Source organism: Carcharhinus amblyrhynchos, chromosome 12 (assembly GCF_965287045.1).
Source record: "Carcharhinus amblyrhynchos chromosome 12, sCarAmb.v2.hapA, whole genome shotgun sequence".
Lineage (NCBI taxonomy): Eukaryota > Metazoa > Chordata > Chondrichthyes > Carcharhiniformes > Carcharhinidae > Carcharhinus > Carcharhinus amblyrhynchos.
Genome location: NC_137335.1, coordinates 88,494,376 through 88,517,524, shown reverse-complemented (window position 1 = coordinate 88,517,524; position 23,149 = coordinate 88,494,376). Strand labels below are relative to the sequence as shown.

At 53.1% G+C, this 23,149-nt stretch overlaps 1 protein-coding gene across 1 annotated transcript in view; it reads right to left on the bottom strand.

Annotated features, from left to right (window-relative positions):
• Window positions 1–22,935, bottom strand: part of LOC145350489 (uncharacterized) — a 29,251-nt gene extending 6,316 nt beyond the window's left edge. Inside the window, exons 1-2 of the mRNA XM_080199688.1 lie at window positions 22,742–22,935; window positions 8,903–9,078 (exon numbers count right to left, since the gene is read on the bottom strand). The gene's annotated coding sequence lies outside the window, so the exon portion shown is untranslated. The remainder of the gene's footprint in view (window positions 1–8,902; window positions 9,079–22,741) is intronic.
• Between the last annotated feature and the right edge of the window lie 214 nt (window positions 22,936–23,149).

Below are 23,149 nucleotides of genomic sequence, written 5' to 3'. Positions count from 1 at the left end.
GTGTGGGAATGGGGACAGGGTGGGAATGGGGAGAGTGTGGGAATGGGGAGAGGGTGTGGGAATGGGGAGAGTGTGGGAATGGGGAGAGTATGAGAATAGGGAGAGTGTGGGAATGGGGAGAGTGTGGGAATGGGGACAGGGTGTGGGAATGGTGAGAATGTGGGAATAGGGACAGGGTGTGGGAATGGGGAGAGTATGGGAATAGGGAGAGTGTGGGAATGGGGAGAGTGTGGGAATGGGGAGAGTGTGGGAATGGGGACAGGGTGTGGGAATGGTGAGAATGTGGGAATAGGGACAGGGTGTGGGAATGGGGAGACAGGGTGTGGGAATGGGGAGAGAATGGAAATGTGGAGAGTGTGGGAATGGGGACAGGGTGTGGGAATGGGAATAGTGTGGGAATGGTGAGAGTGTGGGAATGGGGAGAGTGTGGGAATGGGGAGAGTGTGGGAATGGGGAGTGTGTGGGACTGGGGACAGGACGTGGGAATGGGGCGACGGAGTGGGAATGGGGAGAGTGTGGGAATAGAAAGAGGGCATGGGAATGGGGAGAGTGTGGGAATGGGGACAGGGTGTGGGAATGGGGACAGGGTGTGGGAATGGGGACAGGGTGTGGGAATGGGGACAGGGTGTGGGAATGGGGACAGGGTGTGGGAATGGGGACAGAGTGTGGGAATGGGGAGAGTGTGGGAATGGGGAGACAGTGTGTGGGAATAGGGAGAGAGTGGGATTGGGGAGAGGGCATTAGAATGGGGAGAGTGTGGGAATGGGGACAGGGTGAGGGAATGAGAGTGTGGGAATGGGGATAGGGTGTGGGAATGGGGAGAGTGTGGGAATGGGGATAGGGTGTGGAAATGGGGACAGGGTGGGAATAGGGACAGGGTGTGGGAATGGGGAGAGAGCAGGGGAATGGGGAGACAGGGTGTGGGAATGGTGAAGGGGTGTGGGAATGGGGACAGAATGGGAATGGGGACAGGGTGTGGGAATGGGGAGTGAGCGTGGGAATGGGGTGATTGTGAGAATGAGGAGTGTGTGTGGGAATGGAGACAGGGTGTGGGAATGGGGAGAGTGTGGGAATGGGGAGACAGTGTGTGGGAATGGGGAGAGGGCATGGGAATGTGGAGAGTGTGGGAATGGGGAGAATGTGGGAATAGGGACAGGGTGTGGAATGGGGAGAGTGTGGGAATGGGGATAGGGTGTGGGAATGGGGAGAGTGTGGGAATAGGGACAGGATGTGGGAATGAGGAGACTGGGAATGGAGACAGGGTGTGGGAATGGGGAGAGAGTGGGAATGGGGAGAGTGAGAGTGTGGGATTGGAGAGAGAGTGTGGGAATGGAACAGGTGTGACATTGGACAGAGAGTGTGGGAATGGGGAGAGGATGGGAAAGGGGACAGGGTGGGAAGGGGACAGGGTGGGAATGGGGACAGGGTGTGGGAATGGGGAAAGGGTGTGGGAATGGTGAGAATGTGGGAATGGGGACATGGTGTGGGAATGGTGAGAATGTGGGAATAGGGACAGGGTGTGGGAATGGGGTCAGGGTGTGGGAATGGGGACAGTGTGGGAAGGGGGAGAAGGTGTGGGAATGGGGAGAGTGTGGGAATGGGGACAGGGTGTGGGAATGGGGAGAGTGTGGGAAAGGGACAGGGTGTAGGAATGGGGAGAGGATGTGAGAATTGGGACAGGGTGTGGGAATGGAGAGACAGGGTGTGGGAATGGGGAGAGTATGGAAATGTGGAGAGTGTGGGAATGGGGACAGGGTGTGGGAATGGGGACAGGGTGGGAATGGGGAGTGTGTGGGAATGGGTAGTGGGTGGGAATGGGGAGAGGGTGTGGGAATGGGGAGAGTGAGAGTGTGGGATTGGAGAGAGAGTGTGGGAATGGAACAGGTGTGACATTGGACAGAGAGTGTGGGAATGGGGAGAGGATGGGAATGGGGAGAGGATGGGAAAGGGGGCAGGGTGGGAAAGGGGACAGGGTGGGAATGGGGAGAGTGTGGGAATGGGGAGAGGATGGTAAAGGGGACAGGGTGGGAAGGGGACAGGGTGGGAATGGGGACAGGGTGGGAATGGGGAGAGTATGGGAATGAGGAGAGTGTGGGAATGGTGACAGGGTGTGGGAATGGGGAGAGTGTGGGGATGGGGAGAGGATGTGGGAATGGGGAAAGGGTGTGGGAATGGGGACAGGGTGTGGGAATGGGGAGGTTGTGTGAATAGGGACAGGGTGGGAATGGGGACAGGGTGTGGGAATGGGGAGAAGGTGTGGGAATGGGGAGAAGGTGTGGGAATGGGGAGAAGGTGTGGGAATGGGGAGAGTGTGGGAATGGGGAGAAGGTGTGGGAATGGGGAGAAGGTGTGGGAATGGAGAGAAGTTGTGGGAATGGGGACAGGGTGTGGGGATGGGGAGAGTTTGGGGATGGGGAGTGGGTGTGGGAATGGGGAGAGGCTGTGGGAATGGGGAGAGGGTGGGAAAGGAACAGGGTGTGAGAATGGTGAGAATGTGGCAATACGGACAGGGTGTGGGAATGGGGAGAGTGTGGGAATGGGGAGAGTGTGGGAATGGGAAGAATGTGGGACTGGGGAGTGTGTGGGAATGGGGACAGGACGTGGGAATGGAGCGAGGGCGTGGGAATGGGGAGAGTGTGGGAATAGGGAGAGTTTGGGAATGGGGAGAGTGTGGGAATAGGGAGAGTTTGGGAATGGGGAGAGTGTGGGAATGGGGACAGGGTGTGGGAATGGTGAGAATGTGGGAATGGGGACATGGTGTGGGAATGGTGAGAATGTGGGAATAGGGACAGGGTGTGGGAATGGGGTCAGGGTGTGGGAATGGGGACAGTGTGGGAAGGGGGAGAAGGTGTGGGAATGGGGAGAGTGTGGGAATGGACAGAGTGTGGGAATGGGGACAGGGTGTGGGAATGGGGAGAGTGTGGGAAAGGGACAGGGTGTAGGAATGGGAAGAGGATGTGAGAATTGGGACAGGGTGTGGGAATGGAGAGACAGGATGTGGGAATGGGGAGAGTATGGAAATGTGGAGAGTGTGGGAATGGGGACAGGGTGTGGGAATGGGGAGACAGGGTGTGGGAATGGGGAGAGAATGGAAATGTGGAGAGTGTGGGAATGGGGACAGGGTGTGGGAATGGTGAGAATGTGGGAATGGGGACAAGGTGTGGGAATGGGAAGAGTGTGGGAATGGTGAGAGTGTGGGAATGGGGAGTGTGTGGGAATGGGGACAGGACGTGGGAATGGGGCGAGGGAGTGGGAATGGGGAGAGTGTGGCAATGGGGAGAGGGCATGGGAATGGGGAGAGTGTGGGAATAGGGAGAGTGTGGGAATGGGGACAGGGTGTGGGAATGGGGACAGGGTGTGGGAATGGGGACAGGGTTTGCGAGTGGGGACAGGGTGTGGGAATGGGGACAGAGTGTGGGAATGGGGAGAGTGTGGGAATGGGGAGACAGTGTGTGGGAATAGGGAGAGAGTGGGATTGGGGAGAGGGCATTAGAATGGGGAGAGTGTGGGAATGGGGACAGGGTGAGGGAATGAGAGTGTGGGAATGCGGAGAGCGTGGGAATGGGGACAGGGTGTGGGAATGGGGAGAGTGTGGGAATGGGGATAGGGTGTGGAAATGGGGACAGGGTGGGAATAGGGACAGGGTGTGGGAATATGGACAGGGTGTGGGAATGGGGAGAGAGCAGGGGAATGGGGAGACAGGGTGTGGGAATGGTGAAGGGGTGTGGGAATGGGGACAGAATGGGAATGGGGACAGGGTGTGGGAATGGGGAGACTGGGTGTGGGAATGGGGAGATTGTGGGAATGGGGTGACTGTGGGAATGGGGACAGGGTGTGGGAATGGGGAGTGAGCGTGGGAATGGGGTGATTGTGAGAATGAGGAGTGTGTGTGGGAATGGAGACAGGGTGTGGGAATGGGGAGAGTGTGGGAATGGGGAGACAGTGTGTGGGAATGGGGAGAGGGCATGGGTATGTGGAGAGTGTGGGAATGGGGAGAATGTGGGAATAGGGACAGGGTGTGGAATGGGGAGAGTGTGGGAATGGGGATAGGGTGTGGGAATGGGGAGAGTGTGGGAATAGGGACAGGATGTGGGAATGAGGAGACTGTGGGAATGGGGACAGGGTGTGGGAATGGGGACAGGGTGGGAATGGGGAGAGTATGGAAATGGGGAGAGGGTGGGAATGGGGAGAGGGTGTGGGAATGGGGAGAGTGTGGGAATGGGGAGAGTGTGGGAATGGGGAGAGTGTGGGAATGGGGAGAGTGTGGGAATGGGGAGAGGATGGGAAAGGGGACAGGGTGGGAAGGGGACAGGGTGTGAAAGGGGACAGGGTGGGAATGGGGAGAGTATGGGAATGAGGAGAGTGTGGGAATGGGGACAGGGTGTGGGAATGGGGACAGGGTGTGGGAATGGGGAGAGTCTGGCAATGGTGACAGGGTGTGGGAATGGGGAGACTGTGGGAATGGGGAAAGGGTGTGGGAATGGGGAGAGTATGGAAATGTGGAGAGTGTGGGAATAGGGACAGGGTGTGGGAATGGGGAGACTGTGGGAATGGGGAAAGGGTGTGGGAATGGGGAGAGTATGGAAATGTGGAGGGTGTGGGAATGGGGAGACAGGGTGTGGGAATGGGGAGAGAGTGGGAATCGGGACAGGGTGTGGGAATTGTGAGAATGTGGAAATGGGGACAGGGTGTGGGAATGGGGAGAGTGTGGGAATGGGGAGAGTGTGGGAATGGGGAGTGTGTGGGAATGGGGAGTGTGTGGGAATGGGGAGTGTGTGGGAATGGGGAGTGTGTGGGAATGGGGACAGGACGTGGGAATGGGGCGAATGCGTGGGAATGGGGAGAGTATGGGAATAGGGAGAGTGTGGGAATGGGGAGAGTGTGGGAATGGGGAGAGTGTGGGAATGGGGACAGGACGTGGGAATGGGGCGAATGCGTGGGAATGGGGAGAGTATGGGAATAGGGAGAGTGTGGGAATGGGGAGAGTGTGGGAATGGAGCGAGTGCGTGGGAATGGGGAGAGTATGGGAATAGGGAGAGTGTGGGAATGGGGAGAGTGTGGGAATGGGGAGAGTGTGGGAATGGGGAGAGTGTGGGAATGGGGCGAATGCGTGGGAATGGGGAGAGTATGAGAATAGGGGGAGTGTGGGAATGGGGAGAGTGTGGGAATGGGGACAGGGTGTGGGAATGGTGAGAATGTGGGAATAGGGACAGGGTGTGGGAATGGGGAGACAGGGTGTGGGAATGGGGAGAGAATGGAAATGTGGAGAGTGTGGGAATGGGGACAGGGTGTGGGAATGGGAAGAGTGTGGGAATGGGGAGAGTGTGGGAATGGGGAGAGTGTGGGAATGGGGAGTGTGTGGGAATGGGGAGTGTGTGGGACTGGGGACAGGACGTGGGGATGGGGCGAGGGAGTGGGAATGGGGAGAGTGTGGGAATAGAAAGAGGGCATGGGAATGGGGAGAGTGTGGGAATGGGGACAGGGTGTGGGAATGGGGACAGAGTGTGGGAATGGGGACAGGGTGTGGGAATGGGGACAGGGTGTGGGAATGGGGACAGAGTGTGGGAATGGGGACAGGGAGTGGGAATGGGGACAGAGTGTGGGAATGGGGAGAGTGTGGGAATGGGGAGACAGTGTGTGGGAATAGGGAGAGAGTGGGATTGGGGAGAGGGCATTAGAATGGGGAGAGTGTGGGAATGGGGACAGGGTGTGGGGATGGGGAGGGTGTGGGAATGGGGACAGGGTGGGAATAGGGACAGGGTGTGGGAATATGGACAGGGTGTGGGAATATGGACAGGGTGTGGGAATGGGGAGAGAGCAGGGGAATGGGGAGACAGGGTGTGGGAATGGTGAAGGGGTGTGGGAATGGGGACAGAATGGGAATGGGGACAGGGTGTGGGAATGGGGAGAGGGTGTGGGAATGGGGAGACTGGGTGTGGGAATGGGGAGATTGTGGGAATGGGGTGACTGTGGGAATGGGGACAGGGTGTGGGAATGGGGACAGTGTGGGAATGGGGAGACAGTGTGTGGGAATGGGGAGAGGGCATGGGAATGTGGAGAGTGTGGGAATGGGGAGAATGTGGGAATAGGGACAGGGTGTGGAATGGGGAGAGTGTGGGAATGGGGACAGGGTGTGGGAATGGGGAGAGGGTGTGGGAATGGGGAGAGTGTGGGAATGGGGAGAGGATGTGAGAATGGGGACACGGTGTGGGAATGGGGAGAGGGTATGGCAATGGGGAGAGTGTTGGAATGGGGACAGTGAGAGTGTGGGAATGGAACGGGTGTGACATTGGACAGAGAGTGTGGGAATGGGGAGAGTGTGGGAATGGGGAGAGGATGGGAAAGGGGACAGGGTGGGAAAGGGGACGGGGGGAAAGGGGACAGGGTGTGGGAATGGGGACAGGGTGTGGGAATGGGGACAGGGTGTGGGAATGGGGACAGGGTGTGGGAATAGGGACAGTGTGGGAATGGGGAGAGTCTGGCAATGGTGACAGGGTGTGGGAATGGGGACAGGGTGTGGGAATGGGGCGAGTGTGGGAATAGGGACAGGGTGGGAATGGGGACAGGGTGTGGGAATGGGGAGAGTGTGGGAATAGGGACAGGGTGTAGGAATGGGGACAGGGTGTGGGAATGGGGAGAGTATGGGAATGGGGAGACAGTGTGTGGGAATGGGGAGAGTGTGGGAATGGGGAGAGTATGGAATTGTGGAGAGTGTGGGAATGGGGACAGGGTGTGGGAATGGGGACAGGGTGTGGGAATGGGGACAGGGTGGGAGAATAGGGCGTGAGTGTGGGAATGGGGAGAGGGTGTGGGAATGGGGAGAGGGTGTGGGAATGGGGAGAGGGCGTGGGAATGGGGACAGGGTGTGGGAATGGGGACAGGGTGTGGGAATGGAGAGAGTGTGGGAATGTGGACAGGGTGTGGGAATGGAGACAGGGTGTGGGAATGGGGAGAGTGTGGGAATGGGGACAGGGTGTGGGAATGGAGAGAGTGTGGGAATGGGGACAGGGTGTGGGAATGGGGAGAGTGTGGGAATGGGGACAGGGTGTGGGAATGGGGAGAGTGTGGGAATGTGGACAGGGTGTGGGAATGGAGACAGGGTGTGGGAATGGGGAGAGTGTGGGAATGGGGACAGGGTGTGGGAATGGGGAGAGTGTGGGAATGGGGACAGTGTGTGGGAATGCGGAGAGGGCGTGGGAATGGGGAGAGTGTGGGAATGGGAGACAGGGTGTGGATTAATTAACAATGAAGTTTTGTTGTCCATCTCGGTATTAATGGGTTGATCATATTTCACTCGGGATTGGTGAAGACTCGGTTTGTGGTTGAACCAGTTTCTCTGCTTACTCATACCGCACAGGTTTTGGGTTTGTGTCAGAGAATCACTGTTGTGTGGAATCAGGCCATTCAGCCCATCCAACCTGCACCAACTCTCCAACAAAGCATTTTACCCAGCCCACTCCCTGCTTGAAACCTGCCACCGAGCACAGGGCTAATGTACCTAACCCGCACATCTTTGGAGTGTAGGAGGAAACCGGAGCACTCAAAGGAAACCCACGCAGACACGGGGAGAACATACAAACTCCACACAGATAGTGATCCAAGCCAGGAATTGAACTGGGTCCCTGGTGCTGTGAGGCAGCAGTGCTAACCCACTGTGCCAGTGTGCCACCTTCATTGATGCCAGGTTTATCGGTTTAATGTAATAGCAAAATTCCAGTGTGCCCACAGCCCTCTCCCTGCCCCCCCCAACAATTCCAATTCCTGTCTGAACCCCTCTTCCTTCCCTCAAGCCCCCACCGCCCCCACCCCCCCCGGCACTAGTGTACATGGAGCTGTCGGGTTAAGCCTGACCAATTCTCCCTGTAGACGGACCCTTATCTCCCAAAGCAATAACGCCAGAATCCTCGCGTTAATATCCCCTGAACAATACGTTAATCCTCTTCAATTTTAACATCTAACGCACCGAGCGGATGGGTCTCCAGGCTGTAAATGGGGCTGATTTAAGGCGGGTGGGGGGAAACAGATGCCATAAAAACCTCTCAGATTTGCCAAACTCCCGCTCCCAGTGAAAGCACAGGGAGTGACCCCCCCTCACTTCCCTCCCACTTGGAACAATTCTTGGCTCAGAGATCATTTTCAAACGACATCGAAATTCTGATCACAGTGTCAGAGAGTTCAGGGAGATTCAGTAAGTGGAGCTGGGAACCAGGATTCCTGGTGTTGGGAATATCCATTTCCCTGCTGGCCTCTCCCAGGATGAACAGAAATCCTTGTATTGTTGGTAACAGGGAGTCAGAGACCCCTTAAATCCAAGAGACATCTCCCAGACCGTGAGAACCCCCTCAACGTCCACCCTCACACATCACCCTGAGAACACATCACCCCAGGGTGCACAGCCTCCACACTGATGGCACTGACAGGATACGTTGAGTGCTAGGCGCCATTAAAGGCAGGAGCAACGCAGTCTGATTGCCCCCACTCACAGGATGGGACTAATATCAAAATGGGATCAGATTGATATCCTTTAGCCAGAGCAGTTTATTGGGAGGATCCCGATATAACACTCGCGACCCTGGGAGATGCAAACCAGAATTTTAAATAGATTCAATTAAATAAAGCCCCCCTCTCAGGGGGATATGGTCAAATTCCAGGGGAGTGGAGTGGGGGGTGGGGGGGGCAGAAATCTGGAAATAGACCAGCTGAACCAGGCTGAGAATTCATATTTAAACACCAAATTTATCCATCCTTATTCCAGACATTAACCAGAGGGCTGGGGGCAAACATCAAGTCCAGTAAATATTCTGTACATAACTCTACCCCGACTCAAAATAAACCACACACAAATCAACAAGAGTGATAGAGATTAGAACAATCACATCCCATGAATGAAAGCTTTACTCACCCACAGAGTGTCCAGAAATGTCAGCTAGAGCTTTGCTGGGGATCCACTGTCCCGGGAACTCGGATCAGGTATTACTCTGGAGAGCTGTGTTCTGCTTTCAGAGCGGATTCTTTACACAGGTGATCAAAGCTGGAACTACTTTCCAATGAAACAATTGCTCGCTCTGACTCCAGGGACTGACGCAGAAAAATATCCCAATCACAGGCAAGTAGCGACCCATTAGTCACAGATACCCAGACACCATCACCCAAACCCAGACACCCAGACCAAGACATTGCCACCCAGACATTCCAACAAAGACCTAGTCAGAGACAAAGCCCATTGCTACCCAGACACATCCAGACCCTGCTCAGTGTCACCCAGACACAGTCCATCTCCAGCCAGACAGGCCCATTTGGACACAGCCAGACAGAACAGTTTCCCACAGTCACATTCTCCTGCTCTCTCACACAGAGGGACACACAGACACACCGTGCAATTGTCCCCCTGGCCTGAATACTTGGGGTGAAAGAGTCAAAGTTCAATCTGGAAGCTGATAGGCTGGTTTAGAAGAATCCAAGTTGTTGAAATAATTTAGTTGACAGGAATGGGATTCAAAAGGCTAGATTGGTGTTTGAGTGTTGGTGCTGAGATATTGGGTATTTATCCAAGGGTTAACTAAGGAGATGAGGATTATTTAGTGAAGTTAGGAGTGAAGTCAATATAAACTTAGTGAGGAACAATGGTGAGAGCTTTCTCAGAGAAACAGAGAGGGCACAGGGCAATGGGACTGAGAGAGAGAGGGCACAGGGCAACGAGACTGAGGGCAGCTCTCTCAGAAAGAGAGAGGGGGGCACAGGGCAATGGGATTGAGCGAGAGGGCACAGGGCAATGGGATTGAGAGAGAGAGGGCACAGGGCAATGGGACTGAGAGAGAGAGGGCACAGGGCAATGAGATAGAGAGAGGGCACAGGGCAATGAGATTGAGAGAGAGAGGGCACAGGGCAATGAGATTGAGAGAGAGAGGGCACAGGGCAATGGGACTGAGAGAGAGAGGGCACAGGGCAATGAGATAGAGAGAGGGCACAGGGCAATGAGATTGAGAGAGAGAGGGCACAGGGCAATAGGACTGAGAGAGAGAGAGGGCACAGGGCAATGGGACTGAGAGAGAGAGGGCACAGGGCAATGAGATAGAGAGAGGGCACAGGGCAATGAGATTGGGAGAGAAAGAGAGGGCACAGGTCAATGGGATTGAGAGAGAGAGGGCACAGGGCAATGGGACTGAGAGAGAGAGGGCACAGGGCAATGAGATAGAGAGAGGGCACAGGGCAATGAGATTGGGAGAGAAAGAGAGGGCACAGGTCAATGGGATTGAGAGAGAGAGGGCACAGGGCAATGGGACTGAGAGAGAGAGAGGGCACAGGGCAATGGGACTGAGAGAGAGAGGGCACAGGGCAATGAGATAGAGAGAGGGCACAGGGCAATGAGATTGGGAGAGAAAGAGAGGGCACAGGTCAATGGGATTGAGAGAGAGAGGGCACAGGGCAATGGGACTGAGAGAGAGAGAGGGCACAGGGCAATGGGATTGAGAGAGAGAGGGCACAGGGCAATAAGACTGAGAGAGAGAGGGCACAGGGCAATGGGATTGAGAGAGGGCACAGGGCAATGGGACTGAGAGAGAGAGAGGGCTCAGGGCAATGGGACTGAGAGAGAGAGGGCTCAGGGCAATGGGACTGAGAGAGAGAGAGGGCTCAGGGCAATGGGACTGAGAGAGAGAGGGCTCAGGGCAATGGGACTGAGAGAGAGAGGGCTCAGGGCAATGGGACTGAGAGCAGCTCAGAGAGAGACAGAGGGCACAGGGCAATGGGACTGAGAGCAGCTCAGAGAGAGACAGAGGGCACAGGGCAATGGGACTGGGGGCAGCTCTCTCTGAGAGAGAGAGGGGACACAGGTGTAATTGCCTCTTTCTGTGCTTTGAGAATTTCACTTACATCTGAAGCTGATTAATGATTGAGATGTAATGAGCTCCCGTGGGATTGCCGGTCTGTTCTGACGTTTGCTAGAATACCTGTTTGCTTCTCTCTGGAATTAGTTTCCACTGTGAGCCCATTTCCAATTCTTTCCGTGAATCTCTATATTTAACTCTGGGGAATTTCAGACGGAGAGTTTGAAACACATTTCTAATTTTATACAGAAAGGAGTTTCCTAAAATATAAAATAGTTTTCCCAGAGAAGTATTGAATGTGCAGTGTTGGAGGAATTCAGTCCTTTGTAATGATGAAGGGTTTGGATTGAGTCTGTGAGAAAGAGACTGACCCACTGGCTCGATAATCAGAGATTGAAGGGAATCAGTGAAGGAGAACAAGGGGAGATGAAGCTGTCTTTGTACAGCGAGTTGTTATGATCTGTGTTGTTCTGTCTGAAGGGGCACTGGAGGCAAATTCAAGAATAACTTTCAAAATGCATTACATCAATAATTAAAGAGAAAATTACAGAGAAACGGTGACAGAATAAGGCAGTAGGAGTAAATTGACTTGTCTTTCAAAGGCTGGAATAGGATAAATGGGATGAATGGCCTCTTCTGTGCTTAAGAAGCATTAAGGTAGACAAGTCCCCAGGGCCTGATGGGATTTACCCCAGAATACTGACAGAGGCAAGGGAGGAAATTGTTGAGGCTTGAGAGAAATCTTTGTATCCTCACTGGCCACAAGGGAGGTCCCAGAGGATTGGAGAATAGCCAATGTTGTTCCTTTGTTTAAGAAGGGTAACAAGAATAATCCAGGTAATTACAGGCCGGTGAGCCTTACATCAGTGATAAGGAAATTATTGGAGAGGATTCTTCGAGACAGGATTTATTCCCATTTGGAAATAAGTGGACGTATTAGTGAGAGGCAACATAGTTTTGTGAAGGGGAGATCGTGTCTCACAAACTTGATCAAGATTTTTGAGGAAGTGATGAAGATGATTGATGAGGGTGGGGCAGTGGATGTTGTCTACATGGACTTCAGTAAGGCCTTTGACGAGGTCCCTCATGGCAGACTGGTGCAGAAGGTGCAGTCACATGGGATCAGAGGTGAGCTGGCACGATGGATACAAAACTGGCTCGGTCAAAGAAGACAGAGGGTAGCAATGGAAGGGTGTGTTTCTGAATGGAGGGCTGTGACAAGTGGCGTTCCTCAGGGATCAGTGCTGGGACCTTTGCTGTTTGTAATATATATAAATGATTTGGAGGGAAATGTAACTGGCTTGATTAGTAAGTTTGCGGATAACACGAAGGTTGGTGGATTTGCGGATAGCGATGAGGACCATCAGAGGATACAGCAGGGTATAGATCAGTTGGAGACTTGGGCAGTTGGAGTTTAATCCGGATAAATGTGAGATAATGCATTTTGGAAGGTCTAATACAGATAGGAAATATACAATAAATGACAGAACCCTTAAGTGTATTGATAGGCAGAGGAATCTGGGTGTACAGATACACAGGTCACTGAAAGTGGCAATGCAGGTGGAGAAGGTAGTCAAGAAGGCATACGGCCTGCTTGCCTTCATCAGCCGGGGCACTGAGTTTAAAAATTGGCAAGTCATGTTGCAGCTTTATAGAACCTTAGTGAGGCCACATTTGGAATATTGTGTTCAATTCTGGTCACCACACTACCAGAAGGATGTGGAGAATTTGGAGAAGGTACAGAAAAGATTTACCAGGATGTTGCCTGGTATGGAGGGCATTAGTTATGAGGAGAGGTTGGAGAAACTTGGTTTGCTCTCACTGGAGCGACGGAGGTTGAGGGAAGACCTGATAGAAGTCTACAAGATTATGAGAGGCACGGACAGAGTGGATAGTCAGAAGCTTTTTCCCAGGGTGGAAGAGTCAATTACTGGGGGGGCACAGGTTTAAGGTTTAAAGGAGATGTACAAGGCAGATTTTTTGCACAGAGAGTATAGGGTGCCCGGAACTCGTTGTCAGGGGAGGTAGTGGAAGTGGATATGGTAATGATTTTTAGGAGGTATTGACAAGTTCATGAATAGGATGGGAATAGAGGGATATGGTCCCCAGAAGGGTAGGGGGTTTTAGTTCAGACGGGCAGCATAGTCGGTGCAGACTTGGAGGGCCGAGGGGCCTGTTCCTGTGCTGGAATTTTCTTTGTTTTTTGTTCTTTGTAAAGTTTTTTTTAATATTTCTGCTTTCTGGCCAACATCTACCCATCAATCAATCCCATGAACTCGGGTGATTTGGGCAATAAGACATTGCAGCTTGTGGGATCTTGCTGTGTGAAAATTGGAGTTTGTTTTTCTTACATTATGGCCATCATTATAATTCAGGACCATCCTGGGTTTGTGCAAGTTGCTATCAACTCAAAATCTTTCATTCTCTTCCTAAGCAGCCAATAGCTGTTCTCTTTGGCCTGAAATATTACATCCCAACATTTCAGCTGTGGATTCTGTGATGATGACAATATGTATATCATGTAAGGGGCATGTTTAAAATTCAGATCTTGTTAGCAAGGTGTCAATTTTTTTTATTCATTCATGGGCCATGGGTGTCACTGGTCAGCCAGCACCCACTGTCCATTCCTAGTTGTCCAAAGACAATTGAAAGTCGCCACATTGCTGTGGCTCTGGGGTCACACGTAGGCCAGACCAGGTTAGGACAACATATTTCCTTCCCTAAAGTACATTAAGAAATGTCTAACAAATCTTTTAAATTGGTAAATGGGGAAAAGTTAAGTACCTGGGGTGTTTGCTGAGGAAGGGCTAATGCCTTTGTGTTTACTTAGATTTCCCCTGGAGTTGCAGAGTACAATTTTGACTTTGTTGATTCAAAAAGACGGAGTTTCATGCTTAATGGGCGGAGTTTAGTTTACAGGGAAAAATTATTTCTCTTTCATTTTAAAACAAGGAGTTACTGCATAGTTCTGAAAGAAACAATGAGAAAGAAACAATGAGATCTATGAGGAATAGAGAGGGTGGATTCTCGGAGACTATTTCCCAGGGCTGAAACGGTCGCCACGAGAGGACACAGGTTTAAGGTGCTGGGAAGCAAGTACAGAGGAGATGTCAGGGGTAAGTTTTTCACTCAGAGGGTGGTGAGTGAGTGGAATCGGCTGCCAGCTGTGGTGGTGGAGCCAAACTCACTGGGGTCTTTTAAGAGACTTCTGGATGAGTATATGGGATTTAATGGGATTGAGGTATATAGATAGGCCTGGTAGGTAGGGATAGGATTGGTGCAACTTGTGGGCCGAAGGGCCTGTTTGTGCTGTAGTTTTTCTATATTCTATGTTCTAAACAAGATGTGTCTCTCTATCTCTCACTCTCTCTCTCTAGAAGTGTTCTGAAAGCTTTAAGACTGTTAACCTGAGACAAGCAACTAATTCTGTGTTTTGCTGACTGATTTTGAAGAGGGGGTTAATTCTATAAGAGGAATATCACTTGAATTGGAACTCAGTGAGAGGTTAGCATCTTGTACCTTGTTTAAATATTGCTCACTTGTTAAAAGTTAAGCTAATTTCTTTGTTATAGTTTAAGTCCAACCGATTTATTTGATAGTAAACTCATAAGCTATCAAATAAATCGGTTGGACTTCAACCTGGCGTTGTCAGACTTTTTACTGCATAGGTTACAGGGCAGAGTGGCAGACACTGTGAAACACATGATGGGGAGGGGGCAACAATCAGCCCATCAAAGTCTGATCAATTAGGTAAAGGTTTTGATGTTAGGCTGCCTGAGATGGGCTGTCTGGTAACAGAGCAGTGGGGTGGGAATTAACTGACACCTCATTATTAATAATGAGGTGAAAATTACACATAGGGATGAGGCAGCTGCATCAGTGAAAAGACCCCCCAAGTGAATCGCTTCGAAACACAATCTGCTCTGAAACTCAGTGTCTGCTGAGAGTCCGTGGAAATATATTCTGGGCTGGATGACGTTATCGCTGCTACTCAGGATCCGGACATTATCTGGCCCTCAGCTACCAAAGGTTGGAAGGGCAACCTCTGTGGACTTACTGCTCCGAACCATTACCAATAACCCAGACTGGGCCTCAGACACCCTCAACCCATCAAACAGTCTGCAACACAGCAAGGCTGTTACGTGAGCGAGCAACTGGCCATTTGCCCATGCCCATTGAACTATGTCCCAGAAAGAATTGTTGCCAACAGTGTAAGCAAACACATTTCTGAAGGAATGTCACGAGAATAATAGCTCCCAGAACCTCCTGTGAAGATGAGCTCTTTCCAGTTAACTGTATACTTGCCCTGGTGCGCACACCCATCCGTACACCCTCGCAGTGAGATGGAGTGGCAGTGTCACTGCCCTAGTAATCCAAAGGCCCCGGGGAATGCTCTGGGAACAGCTGGTGAATTCAAGTGATAGAACCCAGAAATTGAAACTGTCTCAGTAATGAAACGAGCTTCAGTTGCTGTAAAAATTCATCTGGTTTACTAATATCCTCGAAGAAAGGAAATCTGCCATCCTTACCTGGCCTACATGGGACTCCAGACCCACAGCAATGTGGCTAACTGCCCCCCTGAAATGGCTGAGTGAGACTGTTCATTTAAGGATGAGTAACCAATGAGACTTTGAGATAATAGCCCCCCCACCCCCAAGCCATGCCTCCCCCCCACTCCTCCCCCGTCCCCCAATCCCCCCAACATCCATGAAAGAAGAATAGAAACGTCAGGCCAGGCCCTGAAAGACAGATGTTTTTACAATTGCAGCTGCTTTTCCATAAGGATGGTATTTGGCAAATGAGGTGCGTTCTCCCACAATCAGTATCACCAGCTCACAGATCCCGGGAATATGAGTGCAGCCTGATCTGTTCCAGAGAGTCACGGTGGAAACGGGGCAATGTTGAGAAAGAGGGAGCGTCCCAAAGGGGAAAGCTGTTTTGAGATGTCTTTAGAGAGACCATGAGTGAGGATGAGAGAGAATGTAGAGGGGGCACTGGCTTAGCATTCAAGAAGAATTTGTTTGAGGGGCTGGGGGAAGGGAAGGAAGGAGTCAGCTGAACAAATGTTCTGGACCTCAGTGACAGAGAAGTTCCTGAGCTCCTTGTGGCTGTGGTTAGCCAAACCAAGTGAGAGATGTTAAAGTATAATGTTGCGAGCCTGCTCTGTCTCCCCTCATAAACTAACTGGGGAGGGCAGCCGGGGAGAATGACCAAGTGGGACTGAGTCATGGTTCTGATGGGAATGAGGATGTTAAAGGTTAACAAGAGGATGTGATTAAGCAAATAGCGGCTGCAGGGATGAATTGGGATTTGGGAAATTGCAGCAGTGAGTGAGTTGGTTTTTCCATGCGGATTTAGAGGAAGGGAGAGTTGGAAAGGGTGGGGGGGGGGTGGGGTGGTGAGGGGAAGGGAGGCAGTAGACTGTTTTGGGAGTTTGCAGGTTGGTGATGAGGAGAAGAAGGGTTTCTCCAATTGTCACCACAGTGGATAGTGAGGTTATTGGGGAGGCTGTGATAGGTGAATAAGTGTTGTTTTGGAGGCGGAAGCTTGGTTACCTCGAGGAGGGAATGAGGAGCAGGGCTGGAGGTTGTAGTCAGTGAGGGTTGAGGATGACGAGTCACTGAGTACAGAGGCTGAGAGAAACAGGAAACGATCCTTTCCAGGGAGAAATTTGGGAGCGAGGATAAGCAAACACCCAGAGACTCAACAGAGGAGAAAGTTCCAGAAAAGTTTGAGGGAAGAGGTGATGCTCGATCAGCACACAGGTGCTGCAGAGTTATTGACCAATCCTTGAAGCTGTGGCCCAATCCTGAGGCAAGTTACACTTCCAGTCGGAATATGATTGGAATTATCCCGGTGAAATCACAGATGGTTAAATCCTGGCCTCTGGTTTTCCGGTTCTGCCTGTGGTGGGCGGGTTGGGAAAATTTGAAGTGTCCAGAAGCCACTGGCAGGACTGGAAAATCCCAGTCTTCATTTCCAATGGGACGGTGTTCTGGAGGGTAAGCTGAAGAGGGGAAGGTGGCCTGTCTAAGGCTCAGGATCCAGCTACAGACTCTCAGTGACCGGGGGTTCGGGACTCTCAGTGACCGGGGGTTCGGGATTCTCAGCGACCGGGGGTTCGGGACTCTCAGTGACCGGGGGTTCGGGACTCTCAGTGACCGGGGGATCGGGACTCTCAGTGACCGGGGGTTCGGGACTCTCAGTGACCGGGGGTTCGGGACTCTCAGTGACCGGGGGTTCGGGACTCTCAGTGACCGGGGGTTCGGGACTCTCAGTGACCGGGGGTTCGGGATTCTCAGCGACCGGGGGTTCGGGACTCTCAGTGACCGGGGGTTCGGGACTCTCAGTGACCGGGGGATCGGGACTCTCAGTGACCGGGGGTTCGGGACTCTCAGTGACCGGGGGTTCGGGACTCTCAGTGACCGGGGGTTCGGGACTCTCAGTGACCGGGGGTTCGGGACTCTCAGTGACCGGGGGTTCGGGACTCTCAGTGACCGGGGGATCGGGACTCTCAGTGACCGGGGGTTCGGGACTCTCAGTGACCGGGGGTTCGGGACTCTCAGTGACCGGGGGATCGGGACTCTCAGTGACCGGGGGTTCGGGACTCTCAGTGACCGGGGGTTCGGGATTCTCAGTGACCGGGGGTTCGGGATTCTCAGTGACCGGGGGATCGGGACTCTCAGTGACCGGGGGTTCGGGACTCTCAGTGACCGGGGGTTCGGGACACTCAGTGACCGGGGGTTCGGGACTCTCAGTGACCGGGGGTTCGGGACTCTCAGTGACCGGGGGTTCGGGACTCTCAGTGACCGGGGGTTCGGGACTCTCAGTGACCGGGGGTTCGGGACTCTCAGTGACCGGGGGTTCGGGACACTCAGTGACCGGGGGATCGGGACTCTCAGTGACCGGGGGTTCGGGACTCTCAGTGACCGGGGGTTCGGGACACTCAGTGACCGGGGGTTCGGGACTCTCAGTGACCGGGGGTTCGGGACTCTCAGTGACCGGGGGTTCGGGACTCTCAGTGACCGGGGGTTCGGGACTCTCAGTGACCGGGGGTTCGGGACTCTCAGTGACCGGGGGTTCGGGACTCTCAGTGACCGGGGGTTCGGGACACTCAGTGACCGGGGGTTCGGGACTCTCAGTGACCGGGGGTTCGGGACTCTCAGTGACCGGGGGTTCGGGACTCTCAGTGACCAGGGGTTCGGGACTCTCAGTGACCGGGGGTTCGGGACACTCAGTGACCGGGGGTTCGGGACTCTCAGTGACCGGGGGTTCGGGACTCTCAGTGACCGGGGGTTCGGGGCTCTCAGTGACCGGGGGTTCGGGACACTCAGTGACCGGGGGATCGGGGCTCTCAGTGACCGGGGGTTCGGGACTCTCAGTGACCGGGGGTTCGGGACTCTCAGTGGCCGGGGGTTCGGGACTCTCAGTGACCGGGGGTTCGGGACTCTCAGTGGCCGGGGGTTCGGGACTCTCAGTGACCGGGGGTTCAGGACTCTCAGTGACTGGGGGTTCAGGACTCTCAGTGACTGGGGGTTCGGGACTCTCAGTGACCGGGGGATCGGGACTCTCAGTGACCGGGGGTTCGGGACTCTCAGTGACCGGGGGTTCGGGACTCTCAGTGACCGGGGGTTCGGGACTGGCCATGTCAAAGTGCAAGAGGACCTCAGGTCTGTGCTCATGATCGGGTGACATCCATTCAATCTCTCACAGCCTTTAATTAATGAATTAAATAAAACTGGAATTTAAAAATAAGCAGCTTGTGCCAATGAAAGACTGAGGGTGCGCTGGAGCACAGATTCACCTGAGCCAAAAGGGTTAAATTACGAGAATAGTTTGCATGAATAGAATGCTCTCCGCTTGTCTGGATTAGTGCAGCTCCAACAAACACTCAAAAAGCTCAACACCATCCAGGATAAAGCAGCTTAGTTTATTGCTATCCTTCCAGAAAGATCCATTCCCCCTCACTGCTGATGAATAGTGGCAGCCGTGTGTACCATCCACAAGATACACTGCAGCAACTCACCAAGGTTGCTTAGACAGCACTTTCCAGATCCATGGCCACTTCTATCTTGAAGGATAAGGGCGGCAGATATTTGGGAACGCCACCACCTGGGAGTTCCCCTCCAAGTCACTCACCATCCTGACTTGGAAATACATCATTGTTCCTTCACTGTTGCTGGAACTGCCTCCCAAACAGCACTGTGGCTGTGCCTACATCACATGGACCGCAGTGGTTCCAGGAGGCAGCTCACCACCACCTTCTCAAGGAGCAGTTAGGGATAGGCAATAAACGCTGGTCTAGTTAATGGCACCCACTTCCCATAAATATGTAAAAAAAGACCTCAGCTTGTGGCCAATTTGAGTTTTGAAGACTGAGGGATGATCTGATGGAGATTTTCAAAAGAATTAAATGAGGGCAGCTGTTCCGGAAACATGTTATCAGGTCGAAGAATTTGCACTGTCTCTCCTGAACAATCCTAGATGCTGGGGAAGGACTGGGGGAGCATTTCCAACTCACTGTCTGTCTGTTGGGTGGTGAGAGACAGGGAAAGGGGACTGAGTTACAGATCAGCTGGGATTGAGGCACTGACAGAGAAAAGGCTCAGGGGGCAAAGGCATTGAAGGTGAGATTTGGTTCCATCCCTATCCCCAGCTCCATCACTCCATCCAGCGTTCCCCACTTCATCATCACTCTAGTGAGGGGGGGTGTGGAGACCCTCTCTCTGATGTTTGGGGAGGGGGGAGGTGGAGACCCTCTCCCTGGTGTTTGGGGAGGGGGGGTGTGGAGACCCTCTCTCTGATGTTTGGGGAGGGGGGGTGTGGAGACCCTCTCTCTGGTGTTTGGGGAGGGGGTTGGGGAGACCCTCTCTCCAGTGTTTGGGGAGGGGGTTGGGGAGACCCTCTCTCTGATGTTTGGGGGGGGGGGAGGTGGAGACCCTCTCTCTGGTGTTTGGGGAGGGGGAGGTGGAGACCCTCTCTCTGGTGTTTGGGGAGGGGGGAGGTGGAGACCCTCTCTCTGGTGTTTGGGGAGGGGGGTGTGGAGACCCTCTCTCTGGTGTTTGGGGAGGGGGGAGGTGGAGACCCTCTCTCTGGTGTTTGGGGAGGGGGTTGGGGAGACCCTCTCCCTGGTGTTTGGGGAGGGGGGAGGTGGAGACCCTCTCTCTGGTGTTTGGGGAGTGGGGGAGGTGGAGACCCTCTCTCTGGTGTTTGGGGAGGGGGTTGGGGAGACCCTCTGTCTGGTGTTTGGGGAGGGGGGAGGTGGAGACCCTCTCTCTGGTGTTTGGGGAGTGGGGGAGGTGGAGACCCTCTCTCTGGTGTTTGGGGAGGGGGTTGGGGAGACCCTCTGTCTGGTGTTTGGGGAGGGGGGAGGTGGAGACCCTCTCTCTGGTGTTTGGGGAGGGGGGAGGTGGAGACCCTCTCTCTGGTGTTTGGGGAGGGGGAGGGAGGGTGGAGACCCTCTCTCTGGTATTTGGGGAGGGGGGAGGTGGAGACCCTCTCTCTGGTGTTTGGGGAGGGGGGAGGTGGAGACCCTCTCTCTGGTGTTTGGGGAGGGGGGAGGTGGAGACCCTCTCTCTGGTGTTTGGGGAGGGGGGAGGTGGAGACCCTCTCTCTGGTGTTTGGGGAGGGGGGAGGTGGAGACCCTCTCTCTGGTGTTTGGGGAGGGGGGAGGTGGAGACCCTCTCTCTGGTATTTGGGGAGGGGGGTTGGGGAGACCCTCTCTCTGGTGTTTGGGGAGGGGGTTGGGGAGACCCTCTCTCTGGTGTTTGGGGAGGGGGTTGGGGAGACCCTCTCTCTGGTGTTTGGGGAGGGGGGAGGTGGAGACCCTCTCTCTGGTGTTTGGGGAGGGGGGGTGTGGAGACCCTCTCTCTGGTGTTTGGGGAGGGGGTTGGGGAGACCCTCTCTCTGGTGTTTGGGGAGGGGGGAGGTGGAGACCCTCTCTCTGGTGTTTGGGGAGGGGGGGAGGTGGAGACCCTCTCTCTGGTGTTTGGGGAGGGGGGGAGGTGGAGACCCTCTCTCTGGTGTTTGGGGAGGGGGGGTGTGGAGACCCTCTCTCTGGTGTTTGGGGAGGGGGGTGTGGAGACCCTCTCTCTGGTGTTTGGGGAGGGCGGGGAGGGTGGAGACCCTCTCTCTTTTTGTGGGGTTTCTATTGAATGACAGTAAACATTATCAAAGGGAGTAAGTGATTTGGGAACTGAACTGTACGAAATAGAAGCCTAGAATAGTCTGCTCCAGGAACTTTGATATGAAAATAATATAATGTAATATCCGCTGGGATGTCATTAGGAGCAGACAAATGTAACAGAGGCCCATTCATCCTTGTAAACATGTTATTGGCTAAAAGAACATCAAGAAAACCAGCTGCTTTCTGCACATCTTTAACCCTTCCCAGGTAGAGGCAGCTTGGCTGCACTCTCCTCATCCTCACTCATCCTTACCCATCCTCACCCATCCTCACCCATCCTCCCTCATCGTCCCTCATCGTCCTTCATCCTCACTCATCCTCACTCTTCCTCACTCATCCTCACTCATCCTCACTCATCCTCACTCTTCCTCACTCATCCTCCCACATCCTCACTCATCCTCACCCATCCTCCCTCATCGCCCCTCATCCTCACTCATCCTCACTCATCCTCACTCATCCTCACTCTTCCTCACTCATCCTCACTCATCCTCCCACATCCTCACCCATCCTCCCTCATCGTCCCTCATCCTCCCTCATCCTCACTCTTCCTCACTCGTCCTCACTCATCTGACGCAAACACAGACATGATGAGTTTAAAGTTTATTTATTAGTGTCACAAGTAGGTTTACATTAACACTGCAATGAAGTTACTGTGAAAATCCCCCAGTCGCCACACCCCGGCACCTGTTTGGGTTACACTGAGGGAGAACTCAGCATGGTCAATGCACTCTAACCAGCACGTCTTTCAGACTGTGGGAGGAAACCGGAGCGCCCGGAGGAAACCCACTTGGGTTTCTGAAAGGAAAGTGAAATGAAAAACAAGTTGGCTTTATGTAGAGAAGGAAGTGAATCGAAAGGTAATGGAACAGAACAGAAAGAAGAGAGAAAGAGAAGATTCCCAAAAAATCTCAAATACTCGAGGGCAGTTAGAGATGGCAAAACCCTCCACCCTTGGCAGGGACACTCACATCCCCAGAATGAATAAAACAGGAAACTCCCAGTATAGGGATCAAAACGGGATTGGGAAAGAGAGAGGAAAACACAAACTGAGAAGTCTCTGAGAAGGAGGCAGAATTTCTACAGTGTGTCCTGAGGCTGCCTCCTTCCCAGTGAAATCATCTAATGGTTTATGTAGCTTTTGTGTTTAATTCCCTCCATCACTTGCCAACATTTATTAATCTATCTATCGAGCTTTACAGGAAAGTACTTTTAAATAGAGGTTTCTCCCCTGGTACTTTTAAAAGCTATTTCCATATATCTGGAGTCTGCAGTCTCCAAACCTCTGGCACAGACTGAATCAGCAGGATGTATATCTATAACAAGCTTCTCTCTCACAAACATCTGGACAGAGTTCCACGTATGAAACAGTATCATGTTAACCCAACCCCCACCTCCCTGTCTCTCTCCCTCCCTCACTATCTCCCTCACTACCTCCCTCATACCTCCCTCAAACCTCCTCCGCCTACAATAACTTGTGAGGCTGCGATTGGTCCAAGAAGTAGTGGGCTTCTGTTACACTAATTCTGGCGCTGACAATATTCTGAAAAGATCTTTGGTTGACGGTGGATTCTGTCCTCACAGGGGGCCATGTTCTCTCTGCTAAACTTTCTCGAAACTTCTGATTGTGCAGAAGAACCTTCCAGAAATGAGTAGACCTTGCTCTTCACTTATCAGCTTCTTCATCTACCACAGCCTCACATCATCAGTAACTAAAGTTCATGTCACTTACCAACGGACCTCGAAGCTGCTATTGAAATAGACGCAGTGAAGACAACAGAGACCCCAAGATGGCTGTCCACAGTTTCTGCTGCTCGCTCCCCTCTCAGCTGGGACGTGACTGGTCCTAAGGCCAGCCTTTCTTCTCTGTCCAGCAGTCCTGGGGTGATGGAATATCTGTCTCAAGGAGATAATCAGAAGTCGTCACCGGAGCTCGTAGACTCAGCTGAAGCTCCAGCCTACGGAATCTGAGTGAAACATTGACCGCACCCCCTCTGGTATGCGTTTAATTAAATCGTGGAAAAAATGCTCAGGAAATGACAGCAGGAAACTGCGAGAGGGGCGGTTTGATTTTCCCCCAGCCTCTGCTCTCTATCTGCCATGTGAAACTCCAAGGAGCTTTGGCTGAGACTCAAACCGG